General features: G+C 34.5%; 1 pseudogene; it reads right to left on the minus strand.

Annotated features, from left to right (window-relative positions):
* Positions 1-10,919: 10,919 nt before the first annotated feature.
* LOC132310806 (small nucleolar RNA R71) lies at positions 10,920-11,018 on the minus strand (annotated as a pseudogene).
* Between the last annotated feature and the right edge of the window lie 11,537 nt (positions 11,019-22,555).

Genomic DNA, 22,555 nt, shown 5'->3' on the forward strand with positions numbered 1-22,555 from the left:
CCGAAATGACAAATCGGTTGACCGGTTTGTGGCTCAGAATTGAAATTGGTTATTGGAACTGAGTTTTTAATGTACAAATAAAACCAAAAAGCCATCAGTCGGCGGAAATAGCTCGAGAAAGTGCATATGAACCTGCTATGCACCAAAAAAAATGAAGAGAAGTTCCTAAGTCTCATCTGAATCCCTCATAGTATGATCAAATTGTATTATATGCTATTATGTGATGATGTGTACATACACGCAAGTGTAAAATGGCATTTTAAATACGCTACAATGGCCCATGGCCTTATTACAATTCATTTACAAAATTTGACATGCCAAGCTTCCAAGTTGGAAAAAAATTACATTTCAAAGGCAAAACTCAAACATGCCAATACTTGCATGTGAACAAGAATATATTTAAACGAACTTCGAATCTACAATTCACCCAAGGCAAATGCAAATCCCCAAATCTTGAATCCTGTGCCTGAAAAATAATCCCGGTAACTTTGGGGTGAGTAACATAAAGCTACTCGTAGGAGATAAGTATGCAAAGACCTAACGTTTTACAAGATTATCACATTAATTTAAAACAATTTAAAAGGTTATGCCACCTAACGCCTATGTTAAAAGTAAGATTCAGGGAGCATCCTAAGCTACTTTAGAACATTTCTAGCATAAAACCCATCATTCGTGCAATTTCAACAACATAGGAGCATGCTATACAAAGTAACAAGATATAGATTCTCAAAGAATCAACTTGAAATCTAAAACACGAAAATGACCAAAGTAGGTCATGCCACCTAACGTCTATGTTCCAAATGAATCTATAGGATCATTCCTAAGCTACATTTGAACATTTTAACATAGATGTACTTAACAACATCAAAGTTTGCAATAATTCATTAAAAATTATAATGTTTGAATGTACTTAACAACATTAAAACCTGCGATAAGTCATTAAAAATCATAATGCATAAATGTACTTAACAACATTAAATCGCCAATAACCAAAACCACAAGTCATAATTAAACATTGGTTGTCAACTTGGAATTGAATGCGAAAACAAATAGTGGAAGACTTAGACATCACGTCTTGGTATAAACCAAGATCAAAACGGTTATTTCGGGCATTAACCCGCTGGGAAGACCACCCTAGTGCGCATTATAAAATAGGAAGAACTCATACGTCCCGTACTAGAGCCAAACTCTAGCCATATCTTTGTAACAATGTCCCAAGTGACTCCAAAATAAATAAGTTAACAACTTATATACGAAATATATAAAACAAGAAGTTACATTCCATATACAAGTAGGTTGAAACCACACCATACATGCTCTAAATCCATAACTACTATAGGATGATAAATGTTGAATCTTCAGAGTGCGATTCGTTACACGCTATAATAACATCATATGTCGAATCTTCAGTGTGCGATTCGTTACACGCTATAACAATATCATTCAATATTGAAAACATAAACTGAAGAATCTAATACAAGTCTAAAATCATGATTTAAACATATAACCAATGTCAACACATGATTAAATCATTAATGCAATAGAAACAAAAGTTAATTAAATAAACTAATTAATTTCTCTAGGTTTCAAATCCCAATCAAATGATCCCTAATTAATACATGTTATACAACATAACTTGATCATTATATATATCGATTCAAAAACTTAATTAGGCCATTGGAACAATAAAAATGGAATTTAATTAATTCATAATAATCAAATCCCTAAATTCTAAAACAACATCAAATGGTCCCAAATTAATATATGATAGTCTTCAAGTCCTAGTCATCACAAATATCAAGTTAAAAACTTAATTAAGCCAATGGAACCTTTAAATAGATTTTAATTAATCATTTTAATTAAAATATTTATATTTTCAAACTTATCTAAATGCTCTCGAATTAAATTATGTTAAAGAACATGCCAAGACTTAATTTAAAAGCATATTACAAGTTAATTTAATGCAAGGTACGACCATGAAAATTAAACTTCACAAAAGAAAATTATTAAATAAAAAGTGCAATTCTTATTCAAATAATCCCAACTTAATATATGTCAATAAACATACCAAAGCCTAATTTACTAGCATGTCACAATTTAATTCTAAATTAAATATCATCATGAGAATTAAATCTTAAATATAGAAAATAATTAAATTAAATTCTAGATTATGAACAAAAGCATGCATATAAGTTGTATAAGTATCAATAGCATGCAAGATAACAAAAATATAAACTATAACATCCTCTACCTCAATTTGAGATGAAAATCTCAAAAGCCACCAAAATGAAACCGCTCCGAAACCGACGAAACTTCGAGGTTTTGTCGAGGACAACACGGAGAACATAAAACTCCAAAGAGGACATACCAAAATCCTAAATTGGCCTCAAACCCGAACTCAAAAATTGGCCAAAAATATATTCTAATAAGGGGGAAAGATGTGCGTCGTTAAGACAAACATAAAACACAAAGGCACTATGACTTTTCACTAAGGGGAGGAGGCTCAAAAAGAGAAAAGAGAAGGTGGCCGCCTATGGCTACCATGGAATCCGGCCAAGCCGCCAGGTTTGGAAAAGTGAAATTTGAGTAAACGCGCTCAAACGGCAAAATTCTGTGAATGAAAAAGAATCGAAAAAAGAAAATATGAATAACGGAAGAAACAGCGTCAAAAACTAAGTCCCGAGCAGAAAGACATGCCCTAAACAAGTTTAGCGGCAATTGGGGCCGGAAACCTTGAAATTTGGGAAAAATGACCAGAAGGAAATTCTAAGAGTACGCGACTCGATGAAAAGTAAAAATGAATCCCGTACGCGGATTCAGGCTCAAAACAGGGCATCTTTGAAATAACTTTCATTAATTGCATAATGGCCCATCCAAAAGGTGATAACTGCACTAATGACCCAGAATGAAAATATCTTCCAAAAATATTTTCTTAAAAACCTCTGAAATAAAATATCTCCAAAAAATATTTATGAAAAATACCCTAAGAAAAAAAAAATGTTTCTGAAGAACTGTGCATCCATGCCCCTATAGACACCGGGAGTAACCAGAGTACTTTTCTGCAAAAATAAAGATACGTATTTCGTGAAAACCACTTAGAATGAAGATACGTGAAGTCAAAAACTAATTTCGAACATAAAAAGTGAGGTTATGCCAACAAAGTGACAAAAGGAGAAAAGACAAAATAGGGAAAATGACAAAAAGTGAATAGTGTCCAAAAAGTGAAAATGTGGAAATGACTCGGTTCACAAAGGAAGTTGTCAATCCAAATAAAAGAGTCTCGAATACCATCCCCGAGCACTCAAGATGACACTAAGTGATGAGAAACCGAACTCAGAAAGGAAAAGATCAACGAAAAAAAAAAAAAAAATATTCGTAAAAATCTGAGAAAAGAAAAGAAAGGAAAAGGACTGATTCATTACAATTACTCATCATTGACTTATAAATAAATAAACTAAAATAAAATAGCTACTAAAGTAAAATGCCAATTACTAATTTAGTTTGGTTTTTAATTTAAATTCCTGTTTTATTCGGATTCCTAATCATTGACTTTCGAATAAATTAAAATAAAATACTAATTACTAATTTAGTTGGTTTCCAATTTAGATTCCTATTCTCTATTATACTCTCCTTTTTTTTTTTCTTTTTTTTTTTCTTTTTTCCCTAAACAACACATAAATAAAATAACTAATTTTAATTTCAACTAAAATAAAATACTATGAGATACATTATCATATTTCAGTACATTATTGAATTTTTAGTACATTGTCGTATTTCAATATATTATTGAATTTTCAGTACATTATCGTATTTGTTATTTATTATAAAATAAACTAAATTAGAATAAAATACCAATTACTAATTTAGTTGGGTTTTCAATTTAGATTCCTATTCTACTCAGATTCCTGTTATACTCTTCTAATTTTTTAATTTATTTTTTCTTCTAAGACAATAGATAAATAAAATAACTAGTTTTAATTTCAACTAAAATTAAATACTATGAGGTACATTATATTTTTTCAGTACATTATTGAATTTTCAATACATTATTGTATTTATTATTTTATAATAAATAAAATAAACTAAAATAAAATGCCAATTACTAATTTAGTTGGGTTTCCAATTTAGATTCGTATTTTACTCAGATTCATATTATTCTCTCCTATTATTTTTTTAAATTCTAAGACAACATTTATTCCTATTATTTTGTATTTGACAATTCGGTATTCCAATTTAGTGGCTATTTATGTGTCAAATATAATGGGACTTGTATTAAAATATAAGCTAATTAACCATTCAGAAAGTTGTAATCCATTTTTTTAGGTTTAATCTTAACCTAGTATCTTTGTTGATAATTAAATTTTCAATTACCATGTATATCAATAGTTTTACAGTAAATTTGTTCTTTTTGTACGATAAAGAGACGAATGAATTCATTAATAAAGTGACAAGTTGCAAAGGAAAATCATTCAATTCTAGTGAAGATAGACAAAACTAAAAAGAAGTGGTGAAAGATACTTTTGTGGTGGAACAACTCAAAGAAGTGATACCTGATAATGATTCATTTGAAGAATAAATGAGATATACAAAAATGATAAAGGGAAAACTACACATATAAGTAGAGTTAGGAGTCCTAAATAACAAAATAGTCTATTTTAAAAGTTTATTTTTCAATTTGATTAAATCAAATAAAATAATTATAAATGCATCAAGAATTATTATTAAGACCCAAAATATCCTCCAAGCCCTTATTGTAAAATACCAAAATTACCTTCTTATAATCAATAATTATATATTTCCAAAATACTAAAAAAAAAAGAAAAAAAGAAAAGAAACTATAACGTTGCTTAATACTAATAGTTGATATTAAGGTGCTAAATTTAGCAAGTGTTAATTATGACCAGAAGTTTGACATATACCAAAGCTGAAAAAAAAGGTTTTAATTACTCTAAATATAATTTAAAGGAGATGGGAGTCCAAGATAAGGTATTATCAAGACATTTACATAATATGGTAAATACTAATTGTAAGATAAAATAAAATTATTTAAGAATGAATTTATACTTGGAAAAAAAATCTGCAATAGTTATAGCAAATTTGGATGAATTCTCTGATCTATTTAGTCAAATGACAGTTTGCATCTTTTTTATTAGACAAGAACTATTCTGTTCTAAGTTAGAATATAAATTTAAATATATATATATATAGATTATGAGAGCAACCTTTTAGACGTCCTTTATTGAAAGACAAATCATTGGATTTTATCTCTTCTATAGAATTAAAAAGATGAACTATCATTGCTTTTTGAACAAAAATCTTACATGGTAAAGAATTTGCATCGCATTCTTGAGCAGTTTGAATTAAATGATAGTCAAACTAGTTTTAAATTATCTATTTTAATATTAGAAAATTATATAATTTTAAAAAGGATTTTTTGGTATTTTGGAATAAAAGCTTAGAGGGCATTTTAGACCTTAACAATAATTCTTGATGCATTTGTAATTATTTTTCTTAATTCAATCAAAGTGAAAAATCAACTTTTAAAATTGATCAATTTGTTATTTAGAAATGCAGATTATGACAATAAATCCAGCTTACTAATTGTAAAATGTTTATTTACTTGAATGTATCAATAGAATCATTTGCTTATTTCCTCTACTGATTCAAACCAAAATAAATTTTGGGGGCACAACAAGAATTTGTATTTTCAAATGATATTGGATGGATTTGCAGTTATTGTGGAAATTCCATTTTCTCTATGATTAATATCTTCCCTCGAAGAGAAAGAGACAGTAGCTAACTCTATCTACATGTAGTTTTCCCAATGATAAAACATTGAGAACTGATGAGCGCTGAAAAGTGCGCATTTAAACCCCTTAAATTTAGGTATTCTAGAACCTTTATCTATCTTATTTTTCCGCTTTAGATTGATTTCATGTTATTTCCATTTCAGGTACTTATCCCTAAAATAAGCTAACTAAGCCAAATAAGAGCAGAAATGAAACAATTTTGGGATGAATCAAAGAAAGGAGCAAAGTAGAGCAAAATGAAGCAAAAGGTAGAATTTCAGCAACTCGATCGATCTCAAGAAAAGTTCGATCGATCTAACTTTCATCGATCTCAGCACTTCAAGATGGATCTGAGCCATGTTTGTCCCTATTCAAAGATCTCAAAGTTCGATCGATCCAAATTCATTCTCTGATCGATCGAACCATCTTGTCCTTATCCAAATGATTGATCTTATCCAGCTGTATCACCCTACTAACCACTTTTGTCCTTTTCCCAAAAATATCTTCAAAATATCTCAGATTTGTTTTTATTCAAAAAGGCGCCGCCATAGAGGATCGATCCAGCTTCAATTCGATAGATCTCAGCCATATTTGATCGATCTCGCCACAAGTTCGATCAATCGAACTTCCCAAATCCCGAGAAAATCTAAATTCCAGCTCATTAAAAATTGTCTCATATCCAATCATTAGAGGAATATTTGGTGTACGAGCCCAGCTCATTTGGGGTGATATTTGATCTACCTATATAAAGAATATGAGCCATTTTTTGGAAAGGACTTTTGGAGATACTTAGAGGGGAGATTTTTTAGAGAATTCTTAGTGAGGAAGCAAAGGAGAGGAGGAGGCTAGAGACACCATTGGAGGTTCTTCATCAAACAAGGAGCAGATTTCTTCCATGGAGCTTGCTCCTGAGGGTTGGAGGATATCATCTATGAGTGGCTATGACGGTCGGTAAAAGCCGTTCCTACACGTCAAATTGATGTAGTGAATGTGCGGTTCAAGAAAAGCCTTTTGAGTCAAGTTTAAATTTATAAAAACCACTACCAACACTACTACTAAAGTAGCAAGAGTGAGTAGGGATCGTCCCAAGGGATTGGAGTCGTACTTGACTGTGGAATCACAATTAGGGCTAGTAGGTCGAGTGATCAAACAAAGGGGTGGTTGGCTAATTAAACTATAGAGCAACTAAATTAAGCTAAGTAATCGAATGTAACAAAGAGTAAGTAAGAGAGAGAGAAATCTTGGGGTTTAGAGGTCACCACCAAGCAATGCTTTTCTACCCTTCTAACTAGTGACTAATGAGGGTATTGTGTGTTGCAATAATGGTGTGTGTGCGTGCTTGGTTGATTCAATTAGCAAGGGTGACCAATTAAGCATACATTGTCTAACCAACATGTGAAAAGCACAATATATCTAGCAATTAAGTATATATTATCTAAATAGTATGTGAAAAGCACAACATATCTAGCAAGTCATTAATCCTTTCATTAAGCTTACAAGCCAAATACACCACAAAGTTAGAGACATATGCTACTTGACATATGCTACTTGCATTCAAAAGTATGGAACATCAAACAACTAGCATGGATTGTCCTCTCATCAAACAACTATGCTATCCCTACACTACAATTAAGTTAATGACATAAAATTAAACTAATTAAGCTAAGGGAGAGGCATAATCCATCAAGAAATGAGCATGGACCATCTAGAAAATCACAAGAGCATTCTGTTTAGCACAATGTTTTGACAATCTCTAAATTTATAGCATTAATACACATAGACATGCATCAATAACTTAAGAAATAGAGGCAAACACATGAACATCTATTCTAGCATACATAGACATATGGATAGAATGAAATGATCAATTGGAAGCATTAAACCACATAAATCATTGAATAAACAAGATCTATATATATCAAAATGTCAAAACATTAATTACAACACTAATCCCTCAATAATACACAAGATTAAGATATAGAAAGCATGCTTGGGGCTAACTCTAGCCCCAAGAGGATGTCTAGCCACTCATGGTGATGTTGCTCCAACCCTCAAGGGCTAACTCCATGGTTGAAATCTGCTCCTTGTTGATGAAGAACTCCAATGGTGTCTCTAGCCTCCTCCTATATGCTTCTTCTCCAAGAGATGATATGAAAAATAATATTGGCTCCCTTGTAAAAAAGCAATCCTTATCCTTATATAGGTAGGTCAAAATGACACCCAAAATGAGCTGGGGTCGTGCATAAAATTCCCTAATGATTGGATAAAGGACAACTTTCAATGAGATGGAATTTAAACTTTTTCGCACTAGAGGAAGTTCGATCGATCGAACCTTGGTCTTGGATCGATCGAACTGGTTGAGATCTATTGAACTTAGGCTGGATCAATCCAACTGGCTGAGCTTTTTGGGAAAAGACAAATCCGAGATATTTTGGGAGATATTTATGGGAAAAGGACAAAAGTGGTTAGTGGGTGGTACAGTTGTGGATATGATTAATCATTTGAATAAGGACAAAAATGTTTGATCGATCGAAGGATGGTGTTGGATCGATCGAACTTTTGGACTTTATACTTTTGGGTCTAGGCTTGGATCTATCTTGAAGTGCTGAGATCGATCATTATTCAATCGATCGAACCTTGAACTTGGATCGATCGAACTTTGCTACTTCCCACATTTGGCTTCATTTACTTCCTTCTTTCTCCACTTTGCTTCTTTCTTTGTTTAATCCCAGAATTGCTTCAATTAAGCTCTTATTTGGCTGAGTTAGCTTATTTTCGGGATAAGTGCCTGAAAATGGAAATAATACGAAATCAATCTAAAACGGTAAAGTAAGATAGATAAAGGTATTAGAATGCCTAAGCTTAAGGGGTTTAAATACGCACTTTTCAGCGCTCATCAGGCTAGACATCCTCTTGGGGCTAAAGTTAGCCCTAAGCATGCTTTCTACATCTTGATTTATGTATTTTTGAGGGGATTTGTATTGTGATACAAGTTTTGACACTTATATATATATAGATCTTGTTTATTCAATGATTTGTATGGTTTAATGCTTCCAATTGATTATTTCATTCTATCCATATGTCTATGTATGATAGAATACTACATCATGTGTTTGTTTCTATTTCTTGTGTTGTTGATGCATGTCTATGTGTATTAATGCTATAGATCTAGAGATTGTCAAGACATAGTGCTTAATGAAATATTTTTGTGGTTTATTTGATGGTTTATACTCATTTCTTGATGGATTATACCTCTCCCTTAGTTTAATTAGTTTAATTTCATGTCATTAGCTTAATTGTAGTCTAGTTGTAGTTTAGATGTTAAATCCATGCTTGTTGTTGATGTTCCATACTTATAAAAGCAAGTAACATATATCTCTAACCTTGTGATGTGTTTAGATTGTGAGCTTAAAGAAAGGGTTAATGGCTTAATTTGATATGTTGTGCTATCCACCATATTGCTTAGACAATATATGCTTAATTTGTCATCCATGCTTGTTGAAACAACCTCACACACACACTTTGTTGCAATACATGTTTTTTCTCCTCATTAATCATTCATTAAAGGTGTAGAAAAGTTATGCTTAGTGGTGATCTCTAAACCCCAAGATTGTTCTCCTTTTTATTCTCTTTATTGAATTATTGTTTACTTTTGTTTAATTTGCATCTAGTGTAATTCAACCAACCAACCACTATTTTGATCACTCGACCTACTAACCCTAATCTTGATTCCTTAACCTAGTACGACTCATTAATCCTTTGGGACGATCCCTACTTGCCCTAGCTATATTTTTGGTGAAAGTTAGTAGTGGCAATTTCTAAATGTAAAACTTGGCCACATTCATCATAGCTCTACACCATTATCTTTTAGTGCAAACTTTGGGTCGGTGTGAGACAAACCCCCACCAAGTTTTTGGCGCCGTTGCCGGGGATTGATTGATTGATAACATCATATTTGTGGAATCAATTAGGAATTAGTACTCCTTTGATCGTGTCTTTACTTTATTTTCATTTCAATTTTTGTTACTTATTGTGTTTGTTCTGGTTTGACTAGGAGCATTGAGCTAGGAAGGTGAGCAAAGGAGCATCCAACCAAAGGAGCTAAGCAAGCAAGGAAAAATGCTAAAATCATAAAAAAATTGCTAAGCTAAAAGCTAAAAAAATTAGAGTTGAAATGTTAAAGGACCATTGTGAGCTTTTTCTTACTCAACCTCTAATTAAATCGTCAGCCCGTGTGGAGGCTTGTATTTCAATTCTTAGATAAATTGTGAGCCCAGGTAGAGGTATTTTATTGTTCTTTGCATACTTTTGAAAGCGTGGGAGTATAGGAACATTGTATGTGGAGGAAGTTTGTTGATTGAATTGTTGTGAAGTGTTTATCATTATTGCTTGTTGTGTTGCATTGTGCATGCATGGTTGTAGATCATTGAGACCCACTCTTGTCCCTTTAAATTTTCATCTTGAATCTGTTGTTCGAAACCCTAGGGGAAGAGGTAGTTCTAGTTAATCCATTTCATCAATGGAAGGACACAATGAGGACCATGTGGAGGACCTTGGTCACATAGACCAACAAGGTATCCTCCACCTTAATATGCATCATGATAACATGCAAGTACCATTAGGCATGCCGAGGCCATTTGTTCATCCACCACAACAACAAGGCCAAGTTCCATTGGGAATGCCGAGGCCAATCTATGCTCCACCACATCCCATCATTCAAGGTAATCAAGGTGCTCATGTTGCACCTCCAATTGTTAATCCTCCCCTTGCTTTAAGAGATCACTATGTGCCTAATGAATACAATGCACCCACATGCATTCAATTGCCATCATTTAGAGCACACCACTATGAAATCAGCCCACAAACCATACAAATGCTTCCTAATTATCATGGACTTCCAAGTGAAGAACCTTACAGGCATTTGGATGAGTTTCTTGAAGTATGTTCCACTGTGAGATACACGGACATGCCGGAAGAGGTCTAAAGGCTTAAACTTTTTCCATTCACCTTCAAAGACAAGGCAAAATATTGGTTGAACAATCTTAGGCCTTTTTCAATAACTTCTTGGGCAGAAATACAACAAGAGTTCTTGAAGAAGTACTATCCGGTTTCTAAGACCAATGCCATGAGAACTTCAATTAGGGAATTTTCATATGGGGATGGGGAAACATTTCATGAGGCATGGGAACACTTTAATGAATTGCTTAGGAAGTGTCCACATCATGACATGCCCAAATGGCAATTAGTTTAATATTTCTTTGGGAGCTTATCGGATAATTACAAGGGCATGGTTGATGCTTCCATGGGTGGCTCTTACATTGATAGGCATGAGGATGACGTGTGGCGTCTTTATGAGAGCATGAGTGAAAATTCTTTGCATCGAACTTTATCTTCGAAGAATGGTAGAAATTCTAGTGGTAGGAAGAGTGTTGGCTTACATCAAGTCGACCACTCCATTGAAATTGCCGCCGAGATGAAATCATTATCTCAAAGGTTTGATAAATTCTTGATCAACTAAAACTCGGCAAATCAAGTATCTTCCTTCCCTAACCATTCTCATCATGCATCTAATGAAACATGTATGACTTGTTCAAGTGTTTTACATTCTACTTCCAATTGTCCCCATGGACATGTGCAAAGTGAGCATCATGAACAAGTAAATGCAACATTTATGAATCAAGGGAACAATCCTTATGGCAATCACTATAATCCTAGTTGGAGAAATCACCCAAACTTCTCTTGGAAAAGCCAAGGGGAGGGCTCAAACCCTTCCTAAGGTGGTTTTCAAGGAAACTACATTCCACCACCACTACAAGGCCAAGGTTCCCAAGGATATAGGCCATTCCAATCACAAGGAAACTAATTCTCTAATTCTCATTTTCTCAATCAATCATATTCCCAAGGAAATGTTAGAAGTCCCGCTTTTGAAGAGAAAGTTTTGACTGCCTTGGGCACTTTAGAGGCAAACACACAATTACTTCACTCTTACTCTCAATCCATTGCAAAGCTAGAAACCCAAGTAGGGCAAATAGCTAGCACTTTGAATGCTAGAGAGAAAGGAAAAATGCCTTTGAATGCCCCACCAAAGCAACAATGTGTTGTGAAGACTCATTCCTCATCAAAAGGTCACACAATAGAGTATGTCAAAGCGATGACTACCTTGAGAAGTGGGAAGATTGTGGACAACCAAGTGGGTATGTCCAATGAAGAGAGTGAACCGGTGTAACCAAAAGTTGACACCCGTCCCGTTTCATATCGTATTCCTCCTTCATTCCATATGCATGATTTTTCAAATGAGAATGTGTTGAAAAGTGATTTGAAAAGTGATTTTGAAAAGAAAGATTTGCAAAATGATTTCAAAACTTTTTGTGTTGAAGAGACTTCAAAGAAAATTTCTGAAAAGGTTTTTGAACCAAAAGCTCCATTTCCTGATGCCTTAAAATGATCCATTTCAAATGACAAGCAAAATGCCAAAGCAAATGAAATCATAGAAGTGTTAGGCAAGTGAAAGTCAATCTTCCACTTTTGGATGCAATTAAGCAAATTCCGGCTTATGCCAAGTTCTTAAAAGACTTGTGCAACCAAAAGAGGAAGAACAAAAGCCAAGCACCTAGAAAAGTGTTCTTAACCGAGCAAGTAAGCTCAATTTTGCAACATAACACTCTTCCAAAGTTTAAGGACCCCGGTTCACCTACCACTTCATGCATCATTGGTGATCATATCATTAATCGGGTTCTTCTTGACCTAGGAGTAAGTGTTAACCTTCTTTCATACTCAGTATATGTCAAATTAGGTTTAGGAGACTTGAAACCGACGTCGGTGGTTTTACAACTTGCCGACCGATCCATCAAAAAGCCTAGGGGTATTATTAAGGATGGTTTGATTAAAATTGATAAATTCTTCTTTCCCGTTGATTTTGTTGTCATTGACACGGAACCGGTCCCAAATCCTAAGAGCCAAATTCCCATTATCCTTGGCCGTTCTTTCTTGGCAACCGCGAATGGCAACATTAATTATAGGACGGGGATAATGAATATCTCATTTGGCCACATGAAGGTAAAGTTGAATATTTTCAATCCAACCCCCAACTCATTTGACAAGCATGAAGAGGTTAATGTTGGAGAAAAATGTCATGACCTTAAAAGTGAAGGAATAGAGTTTTTGAGTGAAACCAAAGTTCCAAAAAGTCCATCTTCAACCCTGCATTCAAAGAAAATTGTTTCAAAATCTTGTTTTGAAAGGGCGTGGAAGCCCAAAGATTGTTTTGACCAAGGACCGAAAACATCTTTTGAGCTTAATCCAACAAGTTCTCTAGGGAACCATTTGTTGGGTGGAGTTCAAAACACTTATCACCCCATCAAGGAGGGGATGCATTATAAGATATTTGATCCGGGCTAAAAGAGCCCAACGTCTTGCTAGAGACGTTAAAGACTAGCAAGACATTTCGTAGGGTGTCAAAACCGTATTCCTCCCTCATTTCTATCTTTAATTACATTTCTTGCAAAGTCTAGATATTGTCTTTGGGTTCATATGCATTACTAGGAACTGTGATTAGGATTGCATGCACTTTCATGTTGAAATTGAGCATTTTGCATAAGTTCGATCAATCTCAAAATGAGTTCGATCGATCGAACTCCCCACCTGCATCCAAATCACTCTCAGTCCAATGGTTCGAACAAAACCTGCATATTTCAGCTCTCTGTCCCATCGTTCGAACTTGTTCCTAGATCGATCTTTAGTTCTTCGATCGATCCAACTTTAACTTGGATTGATCAGTAGTTCCAACACTTAGAAAAATTTTGAACCTGCATCCAAAAGCCTCTCTGTCCCATCGATCGAACATTTCTTCAATTCTATGCATTCTCGATCGATCGAAAGTATTTTGAGATCGATCTTAGAGAGATCGATTTTTGTTCTTTGTTTTTCAATTTTGACTTTGTTTTAATTTCTTAATTTCAAAAATTCCAAAAAAATATTTCATTATTTATTTTTATTGCCATTTTTATTTTTATTTTCCAATAATAATAATAATAATAATAATAAAACAACCTAAAAATATTTTTACTTTTATTTATTTTTTATTTTTATTTTTCAAAAAATTCCAAAAATATTTTGTCACTTAAGAGGAGAGATCGATGTCAATTCGATCGATCTGAGGATTCAGTTCGATCGATCGAACTGGCAAGGGAATGTTTTTAAAAATCGATTCAGGGTCATTCGATCGATTTCACAAGAATCGATCTCAAACCCTCGTGCCCATTTCGCCACTGCATCCCAACTCTCCTCCACCTCTTGCGAGACTCCGACGAGCATCCCAAGCGTTGAATCTCTCTCTCTCCTCTCGGATCTAGGACCTCATCTTTATCTCACCTTCTCTCTCGATTCCGGTAAGATCCGAGACCTCACCTCTTTGATTCAAGCTTCGATTTCATGAACACATGCTTTAACTATTAGATCTAGGTTGTTTTCATAATGAATATCTCCATTGATGAAGCTTTGAGCTCTTTGTATATATATGTATATATGTTTTATATTTTCTTGATTTTGATTTGATTTTGGGAGATATGGGTCGAATCAAGTGACCCAATAGGTTGATTTGTTGTATAGATGGGCCCACGACCATGTTCGTGAAGGCCCCGTGCCATCCACGTCACAGATCTGTGAGTTTTCGAGTTTCACTTCACAGTTCGATCGATCAAACTTTTTATTCGATCGATCTGTAACAGATCGATCTCACTTATTCTTAATTGATCGAACTTGCATTGATCTCACATTTTTGTGATCGATCGAACTTTGCAGATTTGCTTCACACATTTCACACACCATCTCTTGTGTTTCATGCTATCTCATATATGCCCAATGCCTGTGTTTTTCACATTGGATGCATTCGATACTTATACTGTCTAGCATGCTTCACATCAGGTCACTCATTCCTTGTCACTTGCATAGATTCATGTTCCTTATCTATTTTGTCTATCCTATTTGACATACATGATTCTATCAACTGTGCTTTAATTCTTTATGCTGGCACTAACTCCCATTTTGTAAGTTTTCCTTTTATTTTGCAGGCCGTGGCTAGGGTCAAGACTGTAACTCGCGGACACTATCACCGCAGGGGCAGGCAGAGTTTGGACGACGAGGCAGGTCCATCTCATGCCCAGGACCCCATTTAGGAGGAGCCTGCAGAGCCCATGCCACCTCAGTCTCCCTTATATGATAGCAGACTACAGTCTTCCGCCGAGGCATCTTCTTCACAGGCTGACGCTGAGGCTGAGCACATACCATCTCCATCACCACTGCCAGCTTAGCCAACCTAGCAGTTAGACCGGCTATTACATAGATACTCACGCCTTCAAGTGGCACACGAGTCGGTCTTCGATACAGACTTCTTTTCCCGATCGGTGCTTACTTGATCAGCATATGATGATATATTCTGGAGGGGCATCTTAGCCATACTAGCCCCTGTCTCATACCCAGTGTACCCGAGGTTGGTCCGGATGTTCTTCCAGAACCTCTGGCCTGCCCCGAGTAACCTGGTGGAGCTGCGAACCACCATCGACGGCTACCCAATCCGCATCACTATGGACACATTGTCCAGATCATGCTACTGTCCACATGTCTACCCTCTAGAGCTATATGACACATATCTCACTCTCTACAGGCCATCATATACAGACATGGCCATTTTACTCACAGGTCACTATGCCGGTGGCGAGACCTTCGCCACTCGGACCTATCTTCCAGATGACTTGTTGTTTTTCGACTCTATTTTGTTCCGTAACATCTTCATGGCCGGCCACAAAACACAGAGGCGTGGCGACTATCTGACAGCTTTGTATGCATTCTATATAGGGCATTGGCTGTCTATCCCAGTGCTCATCTGGAGCGTCATGATGAAGTTGTATGTCGACCACATCAGCAAGGCCAAGCCCAAAAGGGCTAAGTATCTCCCATTCGGCCATCTCATTATACAGATTCTTAGAGACTAGCGCTATCCTTTCCAGGCACGGGAGCAGACTGAGTTTGGGGCCTATTCTTTCAAGAAGAAAGACTGGGATAAGAGCTACAATGCCCTTATCAAGAGTCTCTGGGACGATACTGTCGAGGTAACTGAGGAGTTAGAGAAAGAGGAGATGGAGCAGGCGGCAGCCGCAGCAGCAGACCCGGCGGCGGACGACGTCGCAGTTGATCCGGCTGCCGTACACATGGATATTGATTTGGAGTAGCCTGCAGAGGCCCTAACGCAACACTCTCCAGTTGGGTCACCCGTTCAAGATGAGGAGCAGGCTCAGGATCATCATTCTCCCGATCCATCCACACCTGAGGCTCCTGCTCACATACCCGACTTTGGAGAGCGACTTCAGACTCTGGAGGATGCCGTGGTATCTATCCGCGTAGAGACTGTCTCCATTAGAGCTGACATTGCTTCCCTCTGCACGGATGTCATGACCGCATTCAGAGATCTATCCAGAGACATCCGCGGAGCGCGACCTGCCCATCCTACCTCTTCCACTTGATCTTTCCATTCTTCTTACTCCTCTTATATATATCTGTGATATCCACATATTTTTGATACTGTTATATTATTTTTGCAGCCGTGTCTATCGGCTTTGATACTGGATGTACTGTACTTTATTTTTGGTTTATATATGCTTTCTTTATGGATGTCCTATTTTCATATTCTTATATCTATCTATTTGACTCCATCAGATGCATCCCAGTGACTTCAGTGAGAGAGTACTGCCCAAAATTTTCAGGACCACCCTTATATCTCTCTCTATTTTCAGTTGCTATCCCATTTACACTTGTATGTCCACTGTGCACTGTTATTATCCCTTTTGTTATCTGATAAGTTTTATCCAAGTGCCAAAATTTCAGGACCACAATTAATCCTAAGTTTGGGGGGCTATGATACCCACTTTGGATACTTTTGTCCCAGCCATTCTTTGCCTTAGTTGCACTGGTATACTCTTTCCTTTTTGTTCTCTTTGCACATTGAGGACACTGTACCATTTAAGTTTGGGGGTAATGGTGCTTTGCAGTGTTTGTTTTTAAATTCAAAATTTTGAGTATGACTTGTGTATTTGAGGGATTTTCTATGATTGGTCCATGACTAGCTATGATTTTGATCTTTTGAGGACTATATTGCTTAAAATTTTAAAATTGCTTGACTTGAGGGTCCAATACTCCTTGTATGCCTTGTAGATGTCATTTAGGAGTAAATTTTTCGAAAGATTGATATCATGCTTACACTTGTGGTCCACATCATCCTGATTCTGTGATTGTTTTGAGATTTACTTTAGTATTCTACATTAGCACCGGCGCACACTAGCATTCATTTGTAGGGTACATACTTCGTTGATTATTGAATTGGTTATATCCCAATTGGGTTAGTAGTGCATTGAAAGCTTTTATTCTTAATAAAGGTGGATAACAACCCCTTTTCACTAAGTAGCCGGGATTCTAGCCTTATCAAGTACTGAACTCTCGCACCGAAAGGTGGAGGGCCCAAACTCTAGGCTAATAATTGAATTTTTTTAAAAAAAAAAAAAAAAAGAAAAGAAAAAGTTGCAAAAATAATAAAAAAGTGAGGACTTCTCCTAAAAAGTGAGAAGTGGGAAATGATTAGATGGAGGTTGTCTTGATTTGTAGTCTAGTTGATTTGAGCTTATAAGTCCTTAGGGGTGTTTGAACACCTAGTGCCCTAAAGCCGTCTGGTTTAGGAGTCATTGACCTAACGCTCGACCTCATGGATCGCTAGAAAGCTTAATAGATTAACACATTGCACTATGCTTCCATCTTTGATCCTATGAAGAAAATAAATAAATAAATAAATAAATAAATAAAATCGAGTGAAAAGAATAAGCGCACCTAGAATAATAAAACTTTAATAAAAGGTTCACTTTTTGTCTTGATGATCGGTACTAGATTTGTGTGCTAGTTTGAGGGTAAGGATGTGATTAATTCTTTTGTTGGCTAAGATAACAATATATTTGATGCCGGTCCACTAAAAAAGGATTCTAGAGTTGTTTTGATTTGCATGATCATTTTCTTGATGTGTGGAGGACCATACTTGCTTGCTTGATGTTGAGATTTTGGGAGATTGCTTGGAAATGTTTGAAAAATTGCATACTTGAGGTAGTTTTCTCCCAATGCTTGTTTGCAATATTGGTGCCTCTTTTGAAAGAATGAGCTTAATGTTTGTGAGTATCATTTCTGGAAACCCTCACGAGACTTCACTCGTCCATTAGGGGTAACCTAGGGGTTTAAAAGGCTTGTTGCATATGTTAAATGCAATCGTATTCCCTACGAAAGTGGCGTTATCCATTTATTGCTTTCTAGTTCATAGTTATATAGTTGTTCATTTCATTCCTTTACTTTCTAGTTCATTGCTAGGGACTAGCAATATTTAAGTTTGGGAGTGTGATGAGTGCTGAAAAGTGCGTATTTAAACCCCTTAAACTTAGATATTTTAGAAACTTTATCTATCTTATTTTCCCGCTTTAGATTGATTTCATGTTATTTCCATTTTCAGGTACTTATCCCTAAAATAAGCTGACTCAGCCAAATAAGAGCAGAAATGAAGCAATTCTGGGATGAATCAAAGAAATGAGCAAAGTAGAGCAAAATGAAGCAAAAGGTAGAATTTCAGCAACTTCGATCGATTTCAAGAAAAGTTCGATCGATCCAACTTTCATCGATCTCAGCACTTCAAGATGGATCTGAGCCATGTTTGTCCCTATTCAAAGATCTCAAAATTCGATCGATCCAAATTCATTCTCTGATCGATCGAACCATCTTGTCCTTATCCAAATGATTGATCATATCCAGCTGTACCACCTTACCAACCACTTTTGTTCTTTTTCCAAAAATATCTCAAATTTTTTTTATTATCCAAAAAGGCGCCGCCATAGAGGATCGATCCAGCTTCAATTCGATAGATCTCAGCCATGTTCGATCGATCTCACCACAAGTTCGATCAATCGAACTTCCCAAATCCCGAGAAAATCCAAATTCCAGCTCATTAAAAGTTGTCTCATATCCAATCATTGGAGGAATATTTGGTGTACGAGCCCAGCTCATTTGGGGTGATATTTGACCTACCTATATAAGGAATATGAGCCACTTTTTGGCAAGGAATTTTGGAGATACTTAGAAGGGAGATTTTTTAAAGAATTCTTAGTGAGGAAGCAAGGGAGAGGAGGAGGCTAGAGACATCATTGGAGGTTCTTCATCAAACAAGGAGCAGATTTCTTTTATGAAGCTTGCCCTTGAGGGTTGGAGGGCATCATCCATGAGTAGCTAGACATCCTCTTGGGGTTAGAGTTAACCCTAAGCATGCTTTCTACATCTTGATTTATGTATTTTTGAGGGGATTTGTATTGTGATACATGTTTTGACACTTTTATATATATAAATCTTGTTTATTCAATGATTTGTATGGTTTATGTCTATGTGTATTAATACTATAGATTTAGAGATTGTCAAGATATAGTGCTTAATGGAATGTTCTTGTGGTTTATTTGATGGTTCATACTCATTTCTTGATGGATTATACCTCTCCCTTAGTTTAATTAGTTTAATTTCATGTCATTAGCGTAATTGTAGTCTAGTTGTAGTTTAGATGTTAAATGGGAAGACAATCCATGCTTGTTGTTGATGTTCCATATTTATGAAAGCAAGTAACATATATCTCTAACCTTGTGATGTGTTTGGATTGTGAGTTTAAAGAAAGGATTAATGGCTTAATTTGATATGTTGTGCTATCCACCATATTGCCTAGATAATATATGCTTAATTTGTCATCCATGCTTGTTGAAACAATCTCACACACACACTTTGTTGCAATATATGTTTTTTCTCCTCATTAATCATTCATTAAGGGTGTAGAAAAGTTATACTTAGTGGTGATCTCTAAACCCCAAGATTTCTCTCTCTTTTATTCTCTTTATTGCATTATTGTTTAGTTTAGTTTAATTTGCATCTAGTGTAATTTAACCAACCAACCACTATTTTGATCACTCAACCTACTAACCCTAATCTTGATTTCTTAATCTAGTACGACTCATTAATCCCTTGGGACGATACCTACTTGCCCTAGCTATATTTTTAGTGAAAGGTAGTGGTGGCAATTTCTAAATGTAAAACTTGGCCACATTCATCATAACTCTACACTACTATCTTTTAGTGCAAACTTTGGGTCGGTGTGCAACAAACCCCCACCAAGAACTTTTAAAAGAAGAGTAATAGATAATTTAGGAATTCTTAGATTTTGAAAGAGCAATAAATAGTTTAGGAATTAATTATAATTTTGAATTCTTTTGAAATTATAATTTTTGCTTTCTTATGGTTTATATTTCTTCAATTATTTCTAATAGTATATAAAATGTGAATATAACTTATATTGACTAAATATAATTATAATTTTTGTGGTAGCTTTTAAGTAGCTTTGGAGGAAGCAGTTAGATTTTTTTATGATTTTTCATATTTAATTCTCTTATTTATGTATTTTTGTTTATTTTAATTTATTGTTGTTGATTTCTTTATAATTTTTCATCGTTGTGATCAGGTTGTTAGATATTTATGTCAATTGTAACTTCTCATCTGAATTACATTTTTCTTTCAAGTTTCGAGCGGATGACTGTTGTAGAATGAAAGCGTATTAGATTACAAGTTTACAACAGCGACATGCACATGTCTTGATAATCAAGTGAATATAGTGCCTTAGAAGTGTCAAATTTGTCTTTTTACATCTATTAATTTAAAATCTAATACTTCTTGGCTAAAAAAAAAAAAAAATGCATAACAAAAAAACTTCTTATTTGGGAAAGCAACTTGTTTTATATATTTTTAACTATTTTATACATAGGTCTAGATAATCACTTTAGAATGAAAGTGTGTCGGTTTTTATTTTTCATCTTCTTATAATTTATTATTTATTATTTATTATTAACTTCACAACTTTGGTCCAAGTCCCAATCAATATGTAAGAAGTTATCATATGTGTAAAATCAAAAGATTATTTTGTATTTGATTATTCTGTAATTTCTTTTTAAAAATAAGATTAAAAATTAATTTCACCTTGCAGGTGTCTTTGACTAGTATTATTAAAAGTTTTAAGGTGATTCAAATCATTGATTTAAAAATAAAATAAAGACAAAAGAGCAAAAAAAAAAAAAACCCTCAAAGTATCACATTGTTGCATTATGTCCTTATGAATTATTTTTGGGAGCAAGTTATTTCCTTGAACTATTAAAAGTAAGTAAAATGTCCTCTTAAAGGTCACCGGAAGTTAGTTTCCGACCAATTGAAGAACACAATTACTAATTTACACTTACTTTTTAATTTATAATAAAAAATCAAAATACATGCTATTATGAAATGACCACTTTGCCCATATCTGCTTTCCCCTTTCAATTTTTTTTTTGCCCTTTCTTCTTCACAAGCAATTCATATGCCAAGTTGACAAAAATTCCCTTTAAAACTCGCAAGCAATTCGAACATTTCTTACTATTTTATGTTATGTCAATGAAGCTGACATCATTATTAAATAATCGTAATATCATATATGCCCGATTTATTATCATGTTAATGAATATGCCCGATTTTCTATTTATCTTATGAAACAAAAGAGAAGAAGTTGAAAAAAATTCCCTTTTTTCTTGTAAGTTTCATCTATTTTAATTTTCAAAACTTTTTTGAAAAATATTGATTCTAATTTTAGAGTATGTTAAACACGTGTACGAGAACTGAAAATTTAAAAATTGTATAAAAATTTGTTTATTAACCACTTCTTAAAACTATTTCCTAAATTTAAAAATGATAACTAAATAACCATCTTTTATAATTCGCTGAAAAACATTTATATTTTTTGAATTTGTAAGAATAATTTTAAAAACTTTAAAAATGCCTAACCATATATAAGAGATCTCAGAAAGATTAGATGTTTACTGTCTAACCTTTTTTGATTTTGAACATCCTTATTTATGATTAATTTTGAACAACCTTAAAAAGAAATAAATAAATTCTTTTTTTTTTTTTTTTTTTTTTTTCATCACTTCATTTTTTTACTTCAATTTTCTAAATATTATTTTCCATCCAACCAAAAGCAAACCCTAACCCTAACAGAGTTGAGAGAAGTACGAGTTTTTATTTTATTATTATTTTTCTACAGAAAAGTAAAACAAAAAAGTTCATAAATTATGTCCTATGTATAGTTCGGACACTATATATTCACCTCTATGAGAGACTCGTAATTGTGCTTTGAGGACGCTGAAGTCTCTCTCCAGCTGCTTGGTCTTCCACCTTGCGCGGTGGTTCTGGAACCAAACAGCCACGTGTTAGAAAGGAAAAAGACAAAAAAAATTGAAAGGGGAAAGAAGATATGGGCAAAGTGGTCATATCATTTGATTTTTTATAATAAATTAAAAAGTAAGGTTAAATTAGTAATTGTGCCCTTCAGTTGGCCAGAAACTAACTTCCGATGGCCTTTAAGAGAGCATTTTACTTACTTTTGATAATTTAAGGGGGACAACTTACTCCCAAAAATAGTTCAGGGGGCATTACGCAACAATAAGATAATTTGAAGGATTTTTGTTGCTCTTTTGCCTAAAATAAAATATCAATTACTACTTTAATTGGGCTTCCATTTTAGATTCGTTTTTTACTTGGATTACACATCATTGACTTATAAAAAAAATAAACTAAAATAAAATAGCTACTAAAATAAAATGCCAATTACTAATTTAGTTTAAGGGTAAATTAGT

The sequence above is a fragment of the Cornus florida genome, unplaced genomic scaffold, assembly GCF_030987335.1.
Source record: "Cornus florida cultivar Cherokee Brave unplaced genomic scaffold, ASM3098733v1 CherokeeBrave_3.0.0_Hap2_Chr05, whole genome shotgun sequence".
Classification (NCBI taxonomy): Eukaryota; Viridiplantae; Streptophyta; class Magnoliopsida; order Cornales; family Cornaceae; genus Cornus; species Cornus florida.